The sequence below is a fragment of the Pseudophryne corroboree genome, chromosome 6, assembly GCF_028390025.1.
Source record: "Pseudophryne corroboree isolate aPseCor3 chromosome 6, aPseCor3.hap2, whole genome shotgun sequence".
NCBI classification, from domain to species: domain Eukaryota; kingdom Metazoa; phylum Chordata; class Amphibia; order Anura; family Myobatrachidae; genus Pseudophryne; species Pseudophryne corroboree.
Genome location: NC_086449.1, coordinates 830583700 through 830605823, shown reverse-complemented (window position 1 = coordinate 830605823; position 22124 = coordinate 830583700). Strand labels below are relative to the sequence as shown.

The 22124-nt window shown below is 49.2% G+C and overlaps 1 protein-coding gene and 1 long non-coding RNA gene across 2 annotated transcripts in view; one reads left to right on the top strand and one right to left on the bottom strand.

Annotated features, from left to right (window-relative positions):
• Positions 1 to 8647, top strand: part of LOC134933850 (uncharacterized) — a 125027-nt gene extending 116380 nt beyond the window's left edge. The window contains exon 3 of the long non-coding RNA XR_010179765.1: positions 8392 to 8647. This is a non-coding gene — a long non-coding RNA (uncharacterized LOC134933850). The remainder of the gene's footprint in view (positions 1 to 8391) is intronic.
• LOC134933849 (serine protease FAM111A-like) overlaps positions 1 to 22124 on the bottom strand; it is a 187460-nt gene that overhangs the window by 106862 nt on the left and 58474 nt on the right. Inside the window, exon 4 of the mRNA XM_063929362.1 lies at positions 8353 to 8445. The gene's annotated coding sequence lies outside the window, so the exon portion shown is untranslated. The remainder of the gene's footprint in view (positions 1 to 8352; positions 8446 to 22124) is intronic.

Sequence of the window (22124 nt, the reverse complement as noted above, 5' to 3'; positions counted from 1 at the left end):
GGGACGGGCTCCCAGCATCCACTACGGACTACGAGAAATAGAATTACCGGTGAGTAAATTCTTATTTTCTCTGACGTCCTAGTGGATGCTGGGTACTCCGTAAGTACCATGGGGATTATACCAAAGCTCCCAAATGGGCGGGAGAGTGCGGATGACTCTGCAGCACCGAATGAGCAAACTCAAGGTCCTCCTCAGCCAGGGTATCAAACTTGTAGAATTTTGCAAAAGTGTTTGAACCCGACCAAGTAGCAGCTCGGCAAAGTTGTAAAGCCGAGACCTCTCGGGCAACCGCCCAAGAAGAGCCCACCTTCCTTGTGGAATGGGCTTTTACAGATTTAGGATGCGGCAGTCCAGCCGCGGAATGTGCAAGTTGAATCGTGCTACAGATCCAGCGAGCAATTGTCTGCTTTGAAGCAGGAGCACCCATCTTGTTGGGTGCATGCAGGATAAATAGCGAGTCAGTCTTTCTGACTCTAGCTGTCCTGGAAACAGATTTTCAGGGCCCGGACTACGTCCAGCAACCTGGAATCCTCCAAGTCCCGAGTTGCCGCAGACACCACAATAGGTTGGTTCAAATGAAAAGCTGATACCACCTTTGGGAGAAATTGGGGACGAGTCCTCAATACTGCCCTGTCCATATGGAAAATCAGATATGGGCCTTTACACGAAAAAGCCGCCAATTCTGACACTCGCCTAGCCGAAGCTAAGGCCAACAGCATGACCACCTTCCATGTGAGATATTTTAACTCCACTGTCTTAAGTGGTTCAAACCAATGTGATTTCAGGAAATCCAACACCACGTTGAGATCCCAAGGTGCCACTGGAGGCACAAAAGGGGGCTGAATATGCAGCACTCCCTTAACAAACGTCTGAACTTCAGGCAGTGAAGCCAGTTCTTTTTTAAAGAAAATAGACAGGGCCGAAATCTGGACTTTAATGGAACCCAATTTTAGGCCCATAGTCACTCCTGACTGTAGGAAGTACAGAAATCGACCCAGCTGGAATTCATCCGTTGGGGCCTTCCTGGCCTCACACCAAGCAACATATTTTCGCCATATGTGGTGATAATGTTTCGCTGTCACATCCTTCCTAGCCTTCATCAGCGTAGGAATGACTTCATCTGGAATGCCCTTCTCCGTTAGGATCCGGCATTCAACCGCCATGCCGTCAAACGCAGCCGCGGTAAGTCTTGGAACAGACAGGGGCCCTGCTGTAGCAGGTCCTGTCGGAGCGGCAGAGGCCATGGGTCCTCTGAGATCATCTTTCGTAGTTCTGGGTACCAAGTTCTTCTTGGCCAATCCAGAACGATGAGTATAGTTCTTACTCTTTTTCTCACTATCCTCAGTACCTTGGGTATAAGAGGAAGAGGAGGGAACACAAACAGACTGGTATACCCACGGTGTCACTAGCGCGTCCACAGCTATCGCCTGAGGGTCCCTTGACCTGGTGCAATATCTTTTTAGCTTTTTGTTGAGGCGGGACGCCATCATGTCCACCTGTGGCCGTTCCCAACGGTTTACAATCAGCTTGAAGACTTCTGGATGAAGTCCCCACTCTCCCGATGGAGGTCGTGCCTGCTGAGGAAGTCTGCTTCCCAGTTATCCACTCCCGGAATGAACACTGCTGACAGTGCTAGCACGTGATTCTCCGCCCATCGAAGAATCCTTGTGGCTTCCGCCATCGCCATCCTGCTTCTTGTGCCGCCCTGTCGGTTTACATGGGCGACCGCCGTGATGTTGTCTGACTGAATCAGCACCGGTTGGTTTTGAAGCAGGGGTTCTGCTTGACTCAGGGCATTGTAAATGGCCCTTAGTTCCAGAATATTTATGTGTAGGGAAGTTTCCTGACTTGACCATTGTGCTTGGAAGTTTCTTCCCCGAGTGACTGCCCCCCAACCTCGGAGGCTTGCATCTGTGGTCACCAGGACCCAGTCCTGTATGCCGAATCTGCGGCCTTCGAGAAGATGAGCACTCTGCAGCCACCACAGCAGAGATACCCTGTCCCTCGGGGACAGGGTGATCAACCGATGCATCTGAAGATGCGATCTGGACCACTTGTCCATTAGATCCCACTGGAAGATCCTCGCATGGAATCTGCCGAAGGGGATTGCTTCATAAGAAGCTACCATCTTTCCCAGGACTCGCGTGCAGAGATGATAATTCCTGGGCCTTCTACTCCGGGAGAAACACCTTCTTCTATTCTGTGTCCAGAATCATGCCCAAGAACAGCAGACGCGTCGCAGGAATCCAGCCGTGCTGATGCAGCACTTCCTGAGATAGTGCTACGCTGACTAGCAACTGCTCTTTGGACCTCGCCTTTATCAGGAGATCGTCCAAGTATGGGATAATTATAACTCCCTTCTTTCGGAGGAGTATCATCATTTCGGCCATTACCTTGCTAAAGACCCTCGGTGTCGTGGACAGACCAAACGGCAACGTCTGGAATTGGTAATGAACTGAGGTACTCCTGGCGAGGTGGGTAAATGGGGACATGTAGGTATGCGTCCTTGATGTCCAGCGACACCATAAAATCCCCCTCTTCCAGGCTTGCAATAACCGCCCTGAGCGATTCCATCTTGAACTTGAACTTCCTTATATAAGTGTTCAAGGATTTTAAATTTAGGATGGGTCTCACCGAACCGTCTGGTTTCGGTACCACAAACATTGTGGAATAGTAACCTCGCCCCTGCTGAAGGGGGGGTACCTTGATTATCACCTGCTGAATATACAGCTTGTGAATAGCCGCCAGTACTACCTCCCTTTCTTTGGGAGCAGCTGGCAAGGCTGATTTGATGTAACGGCGAGGGGGAGTGGCCTCGAACTCCAGCTTGTATCCCAGAGATACCACTTGCAGAACCCAGAGATCCACCTGTGAGCGAACCAACTGGTCGCTGAAGTTCCGGAGACGCGCCCCCACGTCATGCGGTGGACTTAGAGGAAGCAGGGGAGGCTTTTTGTTCCTGGGAACTGGCTGTCTGGTGCAGCTTTTTCCCTCTCCCCTTGCCTCTGGGCAGAAAGGAAGCGCCTCTGATCCGCTTGCCTTTCTGAGGCCAAAAGGAAACCTGAGGTAAAAATGTCGACTTCCCAGCTGTAGCTGTGGATACGAGGTCTGAGAGACCATCCCCAAACAATTCCTCACCCTTATAAGGCATTACCTCCATGTGCCTTTTAGAATCAGCATCACCTGTCCACTGCCGAGTCCATAACACTCTCCTGGCAGAAATGGACATTGCATTAATTCTAGATGCCAGCCGGCAAATATCCCTCTGTACATCCCTCATATATAAGACGACGTCTTTAATATGCTCTATGGTTAGCAAAATAGTATCCCTGTCGAGAGTATCAATATTATCTGACAGGGTATCAGACTAAGCTGCTGCAGCACTACACATCCATGCTGAGGCAATTGCAGGTCTCAGTATAGTACCTGAGTGTGTATATACAGACTTCAGGATAGCTTCATGCTTTCTATCCGCAGGCTCCTTTAAGGCGGCCGTATCCCGAGACGGCAGTGCCACCTTTTTTGATAAGCGTGTGAGCGCCTTGTCCACCCTAGGGGATGTCTCCCAACATAACCTATCCTCTGGCGTGAAAGGGTACGCCATCAGTAACCTCTTAGAAATCACTAGTTTCTTATCGGGGGAACCCCACGCTTCTTGACACACTTCATTCAACTCATCAATGGAGGAAAAGTCACTGGCTACTTTTTCTCCCCAAACATAATACCCTTCTTAGTGGTACCCGAGTTAAAGTCAGAAATGTGCAACACATTTTTCATTGCCGTAATCATGCAACGGATGGCCCTTGTGGATTATACATTTGTCTCATCCTCGTCTACACTGGAGTCAGACTCCGTGTCGACATCTGTGTCTGCCATCTGGGGTAGCGGGCGCTTTCGAGCCCCTGATGGCTTTTGAGACGCCTGGGCAGGCACGGGCTGAGAAGCCGGCTGTCCCACAGCTGTTACGTCATCGAGCCTTTTATGCAAGGAGTTGACACTGTCTGTTAAAACCTTCCACATATCCACCCACTCAGGTGTCGGCCCCGCAGGGGGTGACATCACACTTATCGGCACCTGCTCCGCCTCCACATAAGCCTCCTCATCAAACATGTCGACACAGCCGTACCGACACACTGCACACACAGGGAATGCTCTGACTGAGGACAGGACCCCACTAAGTCCTTAAGGGAGACAGAGAGAGAGTATGCCAGCACACACCACAGCGCTATACATCACAGTGATTAACACTTTTGTACTGAGTGATTCTTCCCAATAGCTGCTATTATACACAATTTGCACGTACATTTATGTGCCCCCCCCTCTCTTTTTTACCCTTCTCGTAGTGTATACTGCAGGGGAGAGCCTGGGGAGCGTCCTCCAGCGGAGCTGTGAAAAGAAAATGGCGCCGGTGTGCTGAGGAAGATAGCCCCGCCCCCTCCGTGGCGGGCTTCTCCCGCTTTTTTAATAATGTTAATGGCGGGGGATTAGGCACATATACAGTGTTATACACTGTATTATGTGCAATTTTGACAAAGGTATAGATATTCCAGCCCAGGGCGCACGCCCCCCCCCCCCCCCCCCCACGCCCTGCACGCACCAGTGCCCGGAGCGTGTGGTGTGCTCTGGAAGCAATGGCGCACAGCTGCAGTGCTGAGCGCTACCTTATTGAAGACCGGAGTCTTCAGCCGCTGATTTTCTCCTGTTCTTCTGTCTCTGCAAGGGGGATGGCGGCGCGGCTCCGGGAACGGACGATCCAGGTCGGGCCCTGTGTTCGATCCCTCTGGAGCTAATGGTGTCCAGTAGCCTTAGAAGCAGAAGCTAGCTGCAAGCAGGTAGGTTCGCTTCTTCTCCCCTTAGTCCCTCATAGCAGTGAGTCTGTTGCCAGCAGATCTCACTGAAAATAAAAAACCTAACAAATACTTTCTTTTCTAGGAAGCTCAGGAGAGCCCCTAGTGTGCATCCAGCTCTGGCTGGGCACAGATTCTAACTGAGGTCTGGAGGAGGGGCATAGACGGAGGAGCCAGTGCACACCAGATGTAGTACCTAATCTTTCTTTTAAGAGTGCCCAGTCTCCTGCGGAGCCCGTCTATTCCCCATGGTCCTTACGGAGTACCCAGCATCCACTAGGACGTCAGAGAAATGGGAGGTACTAAAATTCCTGCTAGCTAAAAATACACTGAAATTTATTCCTATGAGTAGCAAAAGAAGGAATAAAAATCATAAACCGATGTGGCTTAACAAAAAGATTAATGAACTTATGGGCAAGAAAAGGCGAGCATTTAAAAAATACAAATCTGACGGGGAAGCAGAGTCATTTCAGCACTATAAGGAATGTAACAAAATTTGCAAAAAGGAAATAAGAGCGGCTAAAGTAGAAACTGAAAAACTAGTAGCAAAGGAAAGCAAAGCGAATCCCCAAAAATTATTTAAATACATTAATAGCAAGAGATTAAAGAAGGAGAGTATAGGCCCTTTAAAAGACAAGTTGGGAGTCTTAAGCAAAAATGATAATGACATAGCGGACACACTAAATTAATTTTTTTCAACAGTATTCACTAGACAGGACCCATTTCAGGGACTGACACACAATCTCAATAATGAGAATATCCCACTGATAGGTACTTATTTAAGCGAGGAAGTAGTCTGTGACCGATTAAAACATTTAAAGATTAATAAATCACCAGGGCCCGATGGTATTCACCCAAGGGTTCTAATGGAGCTTCACTCTGAACTGGCAAAACCGCTATCTTTGATCTTTAAGGATTCAGTTATATCAGGTATGGTTCCCAAAGACTGGCGTATAGCGGAAGTAGTGCCTATATTCAAAAAGGGAAGTAAAGCTGAACCAGGTAATTATAGACCAGTTAGTCTTACATCTATAGTGGGGAAAGTATTGGAAGGTATTCTAAGAGATAGTATTCAGAAGTTCCTTGAAGTCAATAAGGTCATTAAAAGGAATCAACATGGGTTTATGAAGGACAGATCCTGTGAAACCAACTTACTTGGCTTTTATGAAACAGTAAGTGCAAACCTAGATCAGGGTAAAGACGTGGATGTAATCTTTTTAGACTTTGCCAAAGCGTTCGATACTGTACCACACATGAGACTTTTCTACAAGCTACAAGAATCAGGGCTAGGAAGTACAATATGCACTTGGGTCAAAAACTGGTTAGATAATAGGGAGCAGCGCATTGTGGTTAATGGATCTTTTTCAACTTGGACTGAAGTGCTAAGTGGTGTGCCTCAAGGCTCAGTATTAGGACCGGTATTTTTCAATATTTTCATTAACGACCTAACAGAAGGTCTAGAGAGCATGGTGTCAATTTTTGCAGATGATACCAAATTGTGTAAGGCTATAAATACAGAGGAGGATGCCGAGTCTCTTCAGAACGACTTAGTTAAATTAGAAGCATGGGCAGCCAAATGGAGAATGCGCTTCAACACAGACAAGTGTAAGGTAATGCACTGTGGTAACAAGAATAAAAATTACACCTACCTACTAAATGGGGTAACATTAGGGGATTATGTACTGGAAAAGGACTTAGGTGTCCTCATAGATAGCAAACTTAGCAGTAGTACCCAAAGTAGGACTGCAGCAAAGAAGGCTAATAAGATATTAGCATGCATAAAACGGGTATTGATGCTAGGGACGAGTGTATTATACTCCCGTTATATAAATCACTAGTGAGGCCACACCTTGAATACTGTGTACAATTCTGGGCACCGTACTACAAAAAGGATATCCTGGAGCTTGAAAAGGTACAGAGGAGGGCGACCAAACTAATTAAGGGCATGGAGACGATGGAATACAAGGAAAGGCTTGAAAGACTAGGCATGTTTACATTGGAAAAGCGGAGACTAAGAGGGGATATGATCAACATCTACAAATATATAAGGGGACAATACACAGAGCTTGCGCGGGACCTGTTTTTGGTTAGATCAACACAGAGGACTCGTGGACACTCGCTCAGGTTAGAGGAGAGGAGATTCCGCACAATACGGCGTAAAGGCTTTTTCACGGTAAGGACAATACGTATTTGGAATTCCCTGCCCGAGGGAGTTGTAATGGCGGAATCTGTCAACACCTTTAAGAATGGGTTAGATAAATTCCTAATGGATAAGGATATCCAGGGGTATGGGGCATAGTCATGCATTATAGTTACTATAAATAGGGATAAAATGCAATGGCTGACAGCAGCATCAGTCAGAAATTTTAGTCAAATCATCATGCATAGGAGACCACAAATAGGTTGAACTCGATGGACAATTGTCTTTTTTCAACCTCAGATACTATGTTACTATGTTACCTTACTTAGGGTTTGAAAGTACCACCAATTAACCAGCTATTTCCACTTTTGACTTTTCTCCTTATAATCATAACCATCTAAGGTGTTTCTATGTTTCCTACTACTGCACATTACTAATTTCCATACCATTCTGGCCTACTCAGATCAATTCTGGTTTATAACACACAAACTACGCGCTGAGCTTTTTAAGAATTTAGAGTTTGCACCACTATAGCCCTCTTAAGACTCTGGATAAATGTGGAGGTTGTGCAAGGTTTATAGAGTTATCGTATATACTAGAGTACAAATCGACCCGAATATAAGCCGAGGAACCTAATTTTACCACAAAAACCTGGGAAAACTTATTGACTCGAGTATAAGCCTAGGGTGGGAAATGCAGCTCTAGCCGTACACAGCCCTCAGTGCCAGATATGCCCTCATACTGCCAGATGTGCCTTCATGCTGCCAGATATGCCCCACAGTGCCAGATATGCCCCACAGTGCCAGTTTGTTATTACCCTCCGTCGCTCCTGCGCTGTCCCGTCGCTCCTGCGCTGTCTTCTGAAGGAGGGACACGGTGGGCACAGCGCGCGGCTCTCCTGTGTCCCTCCTGCGTCTCCGTGTGTTAAAGTGCCGGTTCGTGCACTTCCTTTAACACATACATGCCGCCGGAGAAGCAGGAGGGACACAGGAGAGCCGCGCGTTGTGCCCTCCGTGTCCCTCCTACAACTGACGCGAGTAAAAGCTGAAGTGGCTTTTTCAGCACAAAAAAAGGTGCTGAAAAAGTCGGTTTATACTCGAGTATATACGGTAATATCACAGCAGTATGATCTGTGATTAGAGAGAAGCAGCCTCAGTAGAAGAATGAGTTATGTTAGGGAGACCATGAATCCTACGGGCGTATGTTCATATTAAGCCGGACAGAACTTGTGTAGGGACTGCTCTGTGACTGATCCTCCAATGCAGAACATCTAGTGTAATATGGTGGAATTACAGTATATGGTGAACAGAAATCATCACTATAAATAGTGTGTCATTTCCATTAGATCACAGATAAGTTTTATACCTTTTCATTGGATCTTTTATTCTTTTCCCTCTCTCCAAGGTCCTGTAGCCAGTATGGATTACTCTTCTTTTTGACAGTATCAGACTGCTGACCCTTAATTGAAAGACAAGAGGATGATTTGTGGGAGATCTTGTAGTCACATATTCTCTTCTGAGTTCCTGAAAACTGATCCAGAGCATTAACAGAGAAATGGAATAAGTATTTGAAGAATGATCATCATACAAGAAGTGTTTCCTTGGTGAATGATGGTGTATAGTAAAATGCTTTAAGGTGCTACAAAAAATAAAGATTTTGTGAGTACAGTAATAAACAATTTTTTGTAAATAGTCACAGAGAGATATACTTAACAAATCAAATAGGAACTCTGAATTGTCGTCCAGTCGTAGTGAGAGGTTGATGCAACTTGCAGATAGGAAATATTCTAACTGCTAATGATAGTTATCAAACATATCTAATGAATTTATTGGGGCCGATTCTGATTCACACACAAGTCACAATGCACATGTATCATTTCAGCATACTTCCGAAGAAATTGCCGTTTGCACATGCTCTGAATTAGGTCTCCGCACACATACGGAGATGTACGGATTGATCTGGAACTCGACTAATTACACTTTCCATCATATGGGTGTTTTGGAATGCTAAATAAGCGGCAACCATGTAATTTCAATATGGGTGTGGCTTCCAACTCCTGCGCAAGTTTGCACAGTGGGCAGAGGTCAGGCTTCCACATGCAGATACCAAAACCAATTTTTCAGTTTGCATAAACAGAACATGTCTCCTAGTTATAGAGGGGAAGAATAATTAACTATTTACTATTTATTCAATCTCCCTGCAACTTTATTGCCTATGTCAGGCCATGCACTATAATGCATATGCATTGTATACAGATTTTTAATGCTCTATTTCTTAAAACTGTACTGCTAGAAAAAAAATAAGAATTTACTCACCGGTAATTCTATTTCTCGTAGCCCGTAGTGGATGCTGGGGACTCCGTAAGGACCATGGGGAATAGACGGGCTCCGCAGGAGACTGGGCACTCTATAGAAAGATTTAGGACTATCTGGTGTGCACTGGCCCCTCCCCCTATGACCCTCCTCCAACCCTCAGTTAGGAACTGTGCCCGGAAGAGCTGATACAATAAGAAAGGATTATTGAATCCCGGGTAAGACTCATACCAGCCACACCAATCACACCATATAACACGTGATAGGAGCCCCGGTTAACAGTACGATAACAAATGGAGCCTCTGAAGAGACGGCTCACAACAAAACCCGATTTTTGTAACAATAACTATTTACAGGTATTGCAGACAATCCGCACTTGGGATGGGCGCCCAGCATCCACTACAGACTACGAGAAATAGAATTACCGGTGAGTAAATTCTTATTTTCTCTGACGTCCTAGTGGATGCTGGGAACTCCGTAAGGACCATGGGGATTATACCAAAGCTACCAAACGGGCGGGAGAGTGCGGATGACTCTGCAGCACCGAATGAGAGAACTCCAGGTCCTCCTTAGCCAGGGTATCAAATTTGTAGAATTTTGCAAACGTGTTTGCCCCTGACCAAGTAGCTGCTCGGCAAAGTTGTAAAGCCGAGATCCCTCGGGCAGCCGCCCAAGATGAGCCCACCTTCCGTGTGGAATGGGCTTTTACAGATTTAGGCTGCGGTAAGCCTACCGCAGAATGCGCCAGCTGAATAGTGCTACAAATCCAGCGCGCAATAGACTGCTTAGAAGCAGGAGCACCCAGCTTGGTGGGTGCATACAGGATAAACAGCGAGTCAGTTTTTCTGACTCCAGCCGTCCTGGAAACATAAATTTTCAGGGCCCTGACTACGTCCAGCAACTTGGAATCCTCCAAGTCCCTAGTAGCCGCAGGCACCACAATAGGTTGGTTCAAGTGAAAAGCTGAGACCACCTTTGGGAGAAAGTGAGGACGAGTCCTCAATTCTGCCCTATTCATATGGAAAATCAGATAAGGGCTTTTACAAGACAAAGCCGCCAATTCTGAAACCCGCCTGGCCGACGCCAGGGCCAACAGCATGACCACTTTCCACGGAGATATTTTAAATCCACAGTCTTAAGTGGTTCGAACCAATGTGATTTCAGGAATGCCAATACCACATTGAGAGCCCAAGGTGCCACTGGGGGCACAAAAGGAGGCTGAATATGCAGAACTCCTTTGACAAAAGTCTGAACTTCAGGCAGTGAAGCCAGTTCTTTCTGGAAGAAAATCGACAGAGCCGAAATCTGGACCTTTATGGACCCCAATTTGAGGCCCAACGTCACCCCTGCTTGCAGGAAGTGCAGGAATCGACCCAGTTGAAATTCCTTCGTCGGGGCCTTCATGGCCTCACACCAAGCAACATATTTCAGCCAAATGCGGTGATGTCGTCTTGCGGTGACATCCTTCCTGGCTTTGATCAGGGTAGGGATGACTTCCTCCGGAATACCCTTTTCCATCAGGATCCGGTGTTCAACCGCCATGCCGTCAAACGCAGCCGCGGTAAGTCTTGGAACAGACAGGGTCCCTGCTGCAGCAGGTCTTGTCTGAGCGGCAGAGGCCAAGGGTCCTCTGCAAGCATCTCTTGAAGTTCCGGGTACCAAGCTCTTCTTGGCCAATCCGGAACCACGAGTATGGTTTTCACTCCTCGCCTTCTTATTATTCTCAGTACCTTGGGTATGAGAGGTAGAGGAGGAAACGCATAAACCGACTGGTACACCCATGGTGTCACTAGAGCGTCCACCGCTATCGCCTGAGGGTCTCTAGACCGGGCGCAATATCTTTTCAACTTTTTGTTGAGGCGGGACGCCATCATGTCTACCTGTGGTTTTTCCCACCGGTTGGCCAGCATTTGGAAGACTTCTGGATGAAGTCCCCATTCTCCCGGGTGGAGGTCGTGCCTGCTGAGGAAGTCTGCTTCCCAGTTGTCCACACCCGGAATGAACACTGCTGTCAGTGCTAACACATGATGCTCTGCCCATCTGAGAATCCTTGTGGCTTCTGCCATCGCCATCCTGCTTCTCGTGACGCCCTGTCTGTTTACATGGGCGACCGCCGTGATGTTGTCTGACTGGATCAGTACGGGCTGGTTTTGAAGCAGGGGTCTTGCCTGGCTTAGGGCATTGTAAATGGCCCTTAGCTCCAGGATATTTATGTGAAGAGAAATCTCCTGATTTGACCACAGTCCTTGGAAATTTCTTCCCTTTGTGACTGCCCCCCCAGCCCCGAAGGCTGGCATCCGTGGTCACCAGGACCCAGTCCTGTATTCAGAATCTGCGGCCCTCCAGTAGATGAGCCCTCTGCAGCCACCACAGCAGCGACACCCTGGTTTTGGACGACAGGGTATCCGCTGTTGCATCTGGAGATGGGACCCGGACCATTTGTCCAACAGGTCCCACTGGAACGTCCTTACGTGGAACCTTCCGAATGGAATTGCTTCGTATGAAGCTACCATTTTTCCCAGGACTCGTGTGCATTGATGTACCGACACTTTTCCTGGTTTTAGGATGTCTCTGACCAGAGATGACAATTCCTCGTCTTTTTCCAGTGGAAGAAACACTCTCTTCTGGTCTGTGTCCAGAATCATTCCCAGGAACAGAAGACGTGTCGTCGGGACCAGCTGTGACTTTGGAATATTGAGAATCCAGCCGTGCTGTTGTAGCACTTCCCGAGAAAGTGCTACCCCCACTACCAACTGTTCCTTGGACCGCGCCTTTATCAGGAGATCATCCAAGTACGGGATAATTAAAACTCCCTTCTTGCGAAGGAGTATCATCATTTCGGCCATTACCTTGGTAAAGACCCTCGGTGTCGTGGATAACCCAAACGGCAGCGTCTGGAACTGATAATGACAGTCTTGTACCACAAATCTGAGGTACTCCTGGTGCGGAGGGTAAATGGGGACATGCAGGTACGCATCCCTGAAGTCCAGGGAGACCATGTAATCCCCCTTCTCCAGGCTCGCAATAACCGCCCTGAGCGATTCCATCTTGAACTTGAACCTTTTGATATAAGTGTTCAAGTATTTTAAATTTAAGATGGGTCTCACCGAACCGTCCGGTTTCGGTACCACAAACATTGTGGAATAGTAACCTTTTCCTTGCTGAAGGAGGGGTACCTTGAGGCAGATTTTAGGAAACGGCGGGGGGGGGGGGGGGTTGCGGGGGGGAGACGTCTCGAATTCCAGCCTGTACCCCTGAGCTACTACTTGAAGGACCCAGGGATCCACTTGTGAGAGAGCCCACTGTGTGCTGAAAAACCTGAGACGTGCCCCCACCGTTCCCGGTTCCGCCTGAGCAGCCCCAGCATGCTGTGGACTTACCGGACGCAGGGGAGGACTTCTGCTCCTGGGAACTGCCCCTGACCAAGTAGCTGCTCGGCAAAGTTGTAAAGCAGAGACCCCTCGGGCAGCCGCCCAAGATGAGCCCACCTTCCTTGTGGAATGGGCATTTACAGATTTTGGCTGTGGCAGGCCTGCCACAGTATGTGCAAGCTGAATTGTACTACAAATCCAACGAGCAATAGTCTGCTTAGTAGCAGGAGCACCCAGCTTATTGGGTGCATACAGGATAAACAGCGAGTCAGATTTTCTGACTCCAGCCGTCCTGGAAATATATATTTTCAGGGCCCTGACAACATCTAGCAGCTTGGAGTCCTCCAAGTCCCTAGTAGCCGCAGGCACCACAATAGGTTGGTTCAGGTGAAAGGCTGACACCACCTTAGGGAGAAACTGAGGACGAGTCCGCAGTTCTGCCCTGTCCGAATGGAAAATCAGATAAGGGCTTTTGCAAGATAAAGCCGCCAATTCTGACACGCGCCTGGCCGAAGCCAGGGCCAACAGCATGGCCACTTTCCATGTGAGATATTTTAAATCCACAGATTTAAGCGGTTCAAACCAATGTGATTTGAGGAACCGCAAAACTACATTGAGATCCCAAGGTGCCACTGGAGGCACAAAAGGAGGCTGTATATGCAGCACCCCCTTGACAAATGTCTGGACTTCAGGAACTGAAGCCAGTTCTTTCTGGAAGAAAATCGACAGGGCCGAAATTTGAACCTTAATGGACCCCAATTTGAGGCCCATAGACACTCCTGTTTGCAGGAAATGCAGGAATCGACCCAGTTGAAATTCCTCCGTTGGGGCCTTTCTGGCCTCGCACCACGCAACATATTTTCGCCAAATGCGGTGATAATGCTGTGCGGTCACATCCTTCCTGGCTTTGATCAGGGTAGGAATGACTTCCTCCGGAATGCCTTTTTCCTTTAGGATCCGGCGTTCAACCGCCATGCCGTCAAACGCAGCCGCGGTAAGTCTTGAAACAGACAGGGTCCTTGCTGGAGCAGGTCCCTTCTTAGAGGCAGAGGCCACGGGTCCTCTGTGAGCATCTCTTGAAGTTCCGGGTACCAAGTCCTTCTTGGCCAATCCGGAGCCACGAGTATAGTTCTTACTCCTCTCCGCCTTATAATCCTCAGTACCTTGGGTATGAGAGGCAGAGGAGGGAACACATACACTGACTGGTATACCCACGGTGTTACCAGAGCGTCCACAGCTATTGCCTGAGGGTCCCTTGACCTGGCGCAATACCTGTCCAGTTTTTTGTTGAGGCGGGACGCCATCATGTCCACCTTTGGTTTTTCCCAACGGTTCACAATCATGTGGAAGACTTCTGGATGAAGTCCCCACTCTCCCGGGTGGAGGTCGTGCCTGCTGAGGAAGTCTGCTTCCCAGTTGTCCACTCCCGGAATGAACACTGCTGACAGAGCTATCACATGATTTTCCGCCCAGCGAAGAATCCTTGCAGCTTCTGCCATTGCCCTCCTGCTTCTTGTGCCGCCCTGTCTGTTTACGTGGGCGACTGCCGTGATGTTGTCTGACTGGATCAACACCGGCTGCCCTTGAAGCAGAGGTCTTGCTAGGCTTAGAGCATTGTAAATGGCCCTTAGCTCTAGTATATTTATGTGAAGTGATGTCTCCAGGCTTGACCACAAGCCCTGGAAATTTCTTCCCTGTGTGACTGCTCCCCAGCCTCTCAGGCTGGCATCCGTGGTCACCAAGACCCAGTCCTGAATGCCGAATCTGCGGCCCTCTAGAAGATGAGCACTCTGCAACCACCACAGGAGAGACACCCTTGTCCTTGGGGACAGGGTTATCCGCTGATGCATCTGAAGATGCGATCCGGACCATTTGTCCAGCAGATCCCACTGGAATGTTCTTGCGTGGAATCTGCCGAATGGAATCGCTTCGTAGGAAGCCACCATTTTTCCCAGGACCCTTGTGCATTGATGCACCGAGACTCGGCCTGGTTTCAGGAGGTTTCTGACTAGCTCGGATAACTCCCTGGCTTTCTCCCCCGGGAGAAACACATTTTTCTGGACTGTGTCCAGAATCATCCCTAGGAACAGAAGACGTGTCGTCGGAATCAGCTGCGATTTTGGGATATTTAGAATCCACCCGTGCTGCCGCAGCACTACTTGAGATAGTGCTACTCCGACTACCAACTGTTCCCTGGATCTTGCCCTTATCAGGAGATCGTCCAAGTAAGGGATAATTAAAACTCCTTTTCTTCGAAGAAGTATCATCATTTCGGCCATTACCTTGGTAAAGACCCGGGGTGCCGTGGACAATCCAAACGGCAGCGTCTGAAACTGATAGTGACAGTTCTGTACCACAAACCTGAGGTACCCTTGATGAGAAGGGTAAATGGGGACATGGAGGTACGCATCCTTGATGTTCAGAGACACCATATAGTCCCCTTCTTCCAGGTTCGCGATCACTGCTCTGAGTGACTCCATCTTGAATTTCAACCTCTGTATGTAAGTGTTCAAAGACTTTAGATTTAAAATAGGTCTCACCGAGCCGTCCGGCTTCGGTACCACAAACAGCGTGGAATAATACCCCTTTCCCTGTTGCAGGAGGGGTACCTTGATTATCACCTGCTGGGAATACAGCTTGTGAATTGCCTCCAATACCGCCTCCCTGTCGGAGTGGGACGTTGGTAAAGCAGACTTTATGAAACGGCGAGGGGGAGACGTCTTGAACTCCAATTTGTACCCCTAAGATACCACCTGAAGGATCCAGGGGTCCACTTGCGAGTGAGCCCACTGCGCGCTGAAATTCTTGAGACGGGCCCCCACCGTGCCTGAGTCCGCTTGTAAGGCCCCAGCGTCATGCTGAGGACTTGGCAGAAGCGGGAGAGGGCTTCTGTTCCTGGGAACTGGCTGTCTGCTGCAGCCTTTTTCCCCTTCCTCTGCCACGGGGCAGAAATGAGGAGCCTTTTGCCCGCTTGCCCTTATGGGGACGAAAGGACTGAGCTAGATAATACGGCGTCTTTTTATGCTGAGAGGCGACCTGGGGTAAAAATGTGGATTTTCCAGCCGTTGCCATGGCTACCAGGTCTGATAGACCGACCCCAAATAACTCCTCCCCTTTATAAGGCAATACTTCCATATGCCTTTTTTAATCCGCATCACCTGACCACTGTCGCGTCCATAACCCTCTTCTGGCAGAAATGGACAGCGCACTTACTCTTGATGCCAGTCGGCAAATATCCCTCTGTGCATCTCACATATACAGAAATGCATCTTTTAAATGCTCTATAGTCAACAATATACTGTCCCTATCTAGGGTATCAATATTGTCAGTCAGGGAATCCAACCAAGCCACCCCAGCACTGCACATCCAGGCTGAGGCGATTGCTGGTCGCAGTATAACACCAGTATGTGTGTAAATACATTTTAGGATATTCTCCTGCTTTCTGTCAGCAGGTTCCTTGAGGGCGGCCGTATCAGGAGACAGTAACGCCACCTGCTTTGATAAGCGTGTGAGCGCTTTATCCACCCTAGGGGGTGTTTCCCAACGCGCCCTAACCTCTGGCGGGAAAGGGTATAATGCCAATAATTTTTTAGAAATTATCAGTTTTTTATCGGGGGAAACCCACGCTTCATCACACACCTCATTTAATTCCTCAGATTCAGGAAAAACTACGGGTAGTTTTTTCTCACCGAACATAATACCCTTTTTGGTGGTACTTGTATCAGAAATGTGTAAAACATCTTTCATTGCCGCAATCATGTAACGTGTGGCCCTACTGGAAGTCACGTTTGTCTCTTCACCGTCGACACTGGAGTCAGTATCCGTGTCGGCGTCTGTATCTGCCATCTGAGGTAACGGGCGCTTTAGAGCCCCTGATGGCCTTTGAGACGCCCCGACAGGCACAAGCTGAGTATCCGGCTGTCTCATGTCATCAACTGTCTTTTGTAAAGAGCTGACACTGTCACGTAATTCCTTCCATAAGCCCATCCACTCAGGTGTCGACTCCCTAGGGGGTGACATCTCTATTACAGGCAATTGCTCCGCCTCCACATCATTTTCCTCCTCATACATGTCGACACAAACGTACCGACACACAGCACACACACAGGGAATGCTCTGATAGAGGACAGGACCCCACTAGCCCTTTGGGGAGACAGAGGGAGAGTATGCCAGCACACACCAGAGCGCTATATATATACAGGGATAACCTTATATAAGTGTTTTTCCCCTTATAGCTGCTGTATATGTTAATACTGCGCCTAATTAGTGCCCCCCCTCTCTTTTTTACCCTTTTCTGTAGTGCAGGACTGCAGAGGAGAGCCAGGGAGACATACTTCCAGCGAAGCTGTGAGGGAAAATGGCGCCAGTGTGCTGAGGAGATAAGCTCCGCCCCCTTCTCGGCTGACTTTTCTCCCGCTTTTCTGTGGAATCTGGCAGGGGTTAAAATTCATCCATATAGCCCTGGGGGCTATATGTGATGTATTTTCGCCAGCCAAGGTGTTTTTATTGTTGCTCAGGGCGCCCCCCCCAGCGCCCTGCACCCTCAGTGACCGGAGTGTGAAGAGTGCCTGAGGAGCAATGGCGCACAGCTGCAGTGCTGTGCGCTACCTTGGTGAAGACAGGATGTCTTCTGCCGCCGATTTTCCAGACCTCTTCTTGCTTCTGGCTCTGTAAGGGGGCCGGCGGCGCGGCTCTGGGACCGGACTCCGAGGCTGGGCCTGTGTTCGGTCCCTCTGGAGCTAATGGTGTCCGGTAGCCTAAGAAGCCCAAGCTGGCTGCAAGCAGGCAGGTTCACTTCTTCTCCCCTTAGTCCCTCGGTGCAGTGAGCCTGTTGCCAGCAGGACTCACTGAAAATATAAAACCTAAAACTAAACTTTTACTAAGAACTCAGGAGAGCTCCTAGAATGCACCCTTCTCGGCCGGGCACAAAAATCTAACTGAGGCTTGGAGGAGGGTCATAGGGGGAGGAGCCAGTGCACACCAGGTAGTCCTAAAGCTTTTACTTTTGTGCCCATTCTCCTGCGGAGCCGCTATTCCCCATGGTCCTTACGGAGTTCCCAGCATCCACTAGGACGTCAGAGAAACTACAGGTAGTTTTTTCTCACCAAACATAATACCCTTTTTTGTGGTACCAGGGTTATCATCAGAAATGTGTAAAACATTTTTCATTGCCTCAATCATGTAACGGGTGGATCTATTAGAGGGTACACTTGTCTCATCATCGTCGACACTGGAGTCGGTATCCGTGTCGACATCTGTATCTGTCACCTGAGGTAGCGGGGCGTTTTATAGCCCCTGATGACATTTGAGACGCTTGGACAGGCACAAGCTGAGTAGCCGGCTGTCCTATGTCGTCAAACCTTTTATGTAAGGAGCTGACACTGTCACGTAATTCCTTCCATAAGTCCATCCACACTGGTGTCGACCCCGCAGGGGGTGACATCACATTCACAGGCATTTGCTCCGCCTCCACATCATTATCCTCATCATACATGTCGACACAGCAGTACGGACACCCAGCAGACACACAGGGAATGCTCTTACAAAGTACAGGACCCCACAAAGCCCTTTGGGGAGACAGAGGGAGAGTATGCCAGCACACACCAGGGCGCTATATAACACAGGGATATCACCTATACAGAGTGTTTTCCCTTATAGCTGCCTATATAATATATATACTGCGCCTAAATTGTGCCCCCCCCCCCCCCCCCCTCTTTTTTACCCTTTCTGTAGTGCAGGACTGCAGGGGAGAGCCAGGAAGCTTCCTTCCAGCGGAGCTGTGAGGGAAAAATGGCGCCAGTGTGCTGAGGGAGATGGCTCCGCCCCTTTTTCGGCGGCCTTTCTCCCGCTATTTTATCGTTTCTGGCAGGGGTTAATATACACCTATATAGCCCCTGGGGCTATATATGGTGTTAGTTTTGCCAGCCAAGGTGTTAATATTGCTGCTCAGGGCGCCCCCGCCCCCCCCCCCCCCCCAGCACCCTGCACCCATCAGTGACCGCAGTGTGTGGTGTGCATGAGGAGCAATGGCGCACAGCTGCAGTGCTGTGCGCTACCTTGGAGAAGACAGAAGTCTTCAGCCGCCGATTTTCCGGACCACCTTCTTGCTTCTGGCTCTGTAAGGGGGACAGCGGCGCGGCACCGGGAACGGACGACGAGGTCGGGTCCTGTGTTCGATCCCTCTGGAGCTAATGGTGTCCAGTAGCCTAAGAAGCCCAAGCTACCACCAGTTAGGTAGGTTCGTTTCTTCTCCCCTTAGTCCCTCGCTGCAGTGAGCCTGTTGCCAGCAGTTCTCACTGTAAAATAAAAAACCTAAACTATACTTTCTTCTAGGAGCTCAGGAGAGCCCCTAGTGTGCATCCAGCTCGGCCGGGCACAGAAATTAACTGAGGCTTGGAGGAGGGTCATAGGGGGAGGAGCCAGTGCACACCAGATAGTCCTAAATCTTTCTATAGAGTGCCCAGTCTCCTGCGGAGCCCGTCTATTCCCCATGGTCCTTACGGAGTCCCCAGCATCCACTAGGACGTCAGAGAAATAGGATATTAATTAGCTACCGGTAAATCCTTTTCTCGTAGTCCGTAGAGGTTGCTGGGGTCCACATTAGCACCATGGGGTATAGTCGGGTCCACTAGGAACCACTGTCACTTTAAGAGTTTAATAGTGTGGGCTGGCTCCTCCCTCTATGCCCCTCCTACCAGACTCAGTCTAGAAACTGTGCCCGAGGAGATGACATACTTCGAGAGAAGGAAATACACAGATAGTGGTGAGATTCATACCAGCTCACACATACAAGGCACACCAAGCCAACAAGCTTGAAACTCAGCAACCGCTGAAACATTACTTACCAAGTAACACTGCAGTACTCAACTAAAACGAAGTTGTACTGAACCTAATAACATTTGCAGGAAAACGAAGCGTTGGGCGGGCGCCCAGCATCCTCTACGGACTACAAGAAAAGGATTTACCGGTAGGTAATTAAAATAAGAATTTACTCACCGGTAATTCTATTTCTCGTAGTCCGTAATGGATGCTGGGGACTCCGTAAGGACCATGGGGGAATAGACGGGCTCCGCAGGAGACTGGGCACTCTAAAAGAAAGATTAGGTACTATATCTGGTGTGCACTGGCTCCTCCCTCTATGCCCCTCCTTCCAGACCTCAGTTAGGGAAACTGTGCCCGGAAGAGCTGACAGTACAAGGAAAGGATTTGGAATCCAGGGTAAGACTCACACCAGACACACCAATCACACTGTACAACTTGAGATAACCATACCCAGTTAACAGTATCAACAACAACTGAGCCTCAATAAACGAATGGCTCATAACAATAACCCTTTATTAAGCAATCTCCTATATATTTGCCTTAGTCTGTGACTCTGTGCCCGTAACGCTGGGCGGAGTCACAGTGGCTGCATGCAGGCCAGGAACAGTCCCCTCCCTCGGGCCGCCCATCCCCGCCAAGTGCCCTGTCTCTCTCCTCCCTGTACGTACCCTGGTGATCCTGCAGCCGGGGAGCGGGGACTGTAATAAGAGGATATAGCACTGTACCTGGCCCCAGCAGTTAGCAGTTTGTGCTGGCCGCCGTTGTCATGGTTACGCTGGGCCGGGCCTCCCCCTATTACCGCCGCGGCCTAGATTTGGGATGGGCCCGGACAGGCAGCACCGGAGGAGGGCGGAGAGGCGGGTCCGCAGCTATACGTCCGCTGTACGGCGAGCAGAGACCGGGAGTTACCGGGACACGCGCGCCGCCATGCTGGAAGGGGACGCGTCTACACTGACAGCAGCAGAGCAGGGACCTGGGCTAGGCCGCGCCCAATCCGATGTGTCATCTGTCCGGGCCCGCCCGTAGTGTGTGCTGCTGCAGTGGTGGTGTCTGTGTGACAGGAACATGATCATCACCCGGCCACACTGATCCTATATCTATTATTCATCTCATATATAACTATAACATTATCTATCTATATATACTGTAGATAGACAGAAAGATAATGTAAATAGACAGATAGATAATGTTATAGTGTCCTGTTTTTATTTGGTTATTTTTTCCCCAGTAGTACTACAGGTACCAGCGGGCCCGTTTTTCTCCCGCATGCTGGTACTTGTGGTTCTCCAAGTACCAGCTTGCGGGGGAGGCTTGCTGGGACTTGTAGTACTACTGAAAAAAACAATATCTTTTTATTATCACAAAAGGCTATCAGCCCCCCCATCCGCAGCCCATTGGATGGGGGGGGACAGCCTCGGGCTTCACCCCTGGCCCTTGGGTGGCTGGGGGGGGGGGGGACCCCTTGATTGAAGGGGTCCCCACTCCCCCAGGGTACCCCGGCCAGGGGTGACTAGTTGGATATTTAATGCCACGGCCGCAGGGCACGGCATAAAAGTGACCCCCGGCTGTGGCATTATCTGTCCAGCTAGTGGAGCCCGATGCTGGTGTTAAAAATACGGGGGACCCCTACTCTTTTTGTCCCCCGTATTTTTGGCACCAGCATCAGGCGCAGAGCCCGGTGCTGGTTTTAAAAATACGGGGGATCCCTGGCCAATTTTTCCCCGGATTTTTAGAACCAGGACCAGCTCGATGAGCCCGAGGCTGGTTATGCTTTGGAGGGGGACCCCACGCCATTTTTTTTTCGGGTTTTTCCCGTTTTTTCCCGTTTTTTAAAATCGCGGCAAATCCGCCAAATCGGCCGATTTTCGCCCGCGATTCTGCCGAATCCGTTTTTCATTGAATATGGTGAATTACGGCAGGCACCTGCCGGAATTCACCTGGCGAATTGAGTCGGGAAAAAAAACGGCGAAAAATTGCCGCAATTCGCCGTGAATTGCATATACCCCTTAGTCCGTAGAGGATGCTGGGGATGCTTCAAGAACCATGGGGTATAGACGGGATCCGCAGTAGACATGGGCACACTATAAGACTTTGAATGGGTGTGAACTGGCTCCTCCCTCTATGCCCCTCCTCCAGACTTCAGTTATAGGAACTGTGCCCAGGGAGACGGATAATTCGAGGAAAAGGATTTATTTAATTATTTTAACTAAGGTGAGATACATACCAGCTCAAACCACCAACATGCCGTACAACAGGGCATTCAACAACACATGCAACGGAATGAATAATAACAGTCACAGGATGACTGAACTCAATGCAACATGAGCGTAACGATAACCAAACTGCAGATACAGTACGCAATGGGACGGGCGCCCAGCATCCTCTACGGACTAAGAGAAAAGGATTTACCGTTCGGTATTAAAATCCTATTTTCTCATACGTCCTAGAGGCTGCTTCAAGAACCATGAGGTTTATACCAAAGCTCTAGAACAGGCGGGAGAGTGCGGATGACTCTGCAGCACCGATTGACCAAACAAGAGGTCCTCCTCAGCCAGGGTATCAAACTTGTAAAACTTTGCAAAGGTGTTTGAACCCGACCAAGTAGCAGCTCCGCAAAGTTGTAATGCCGAGA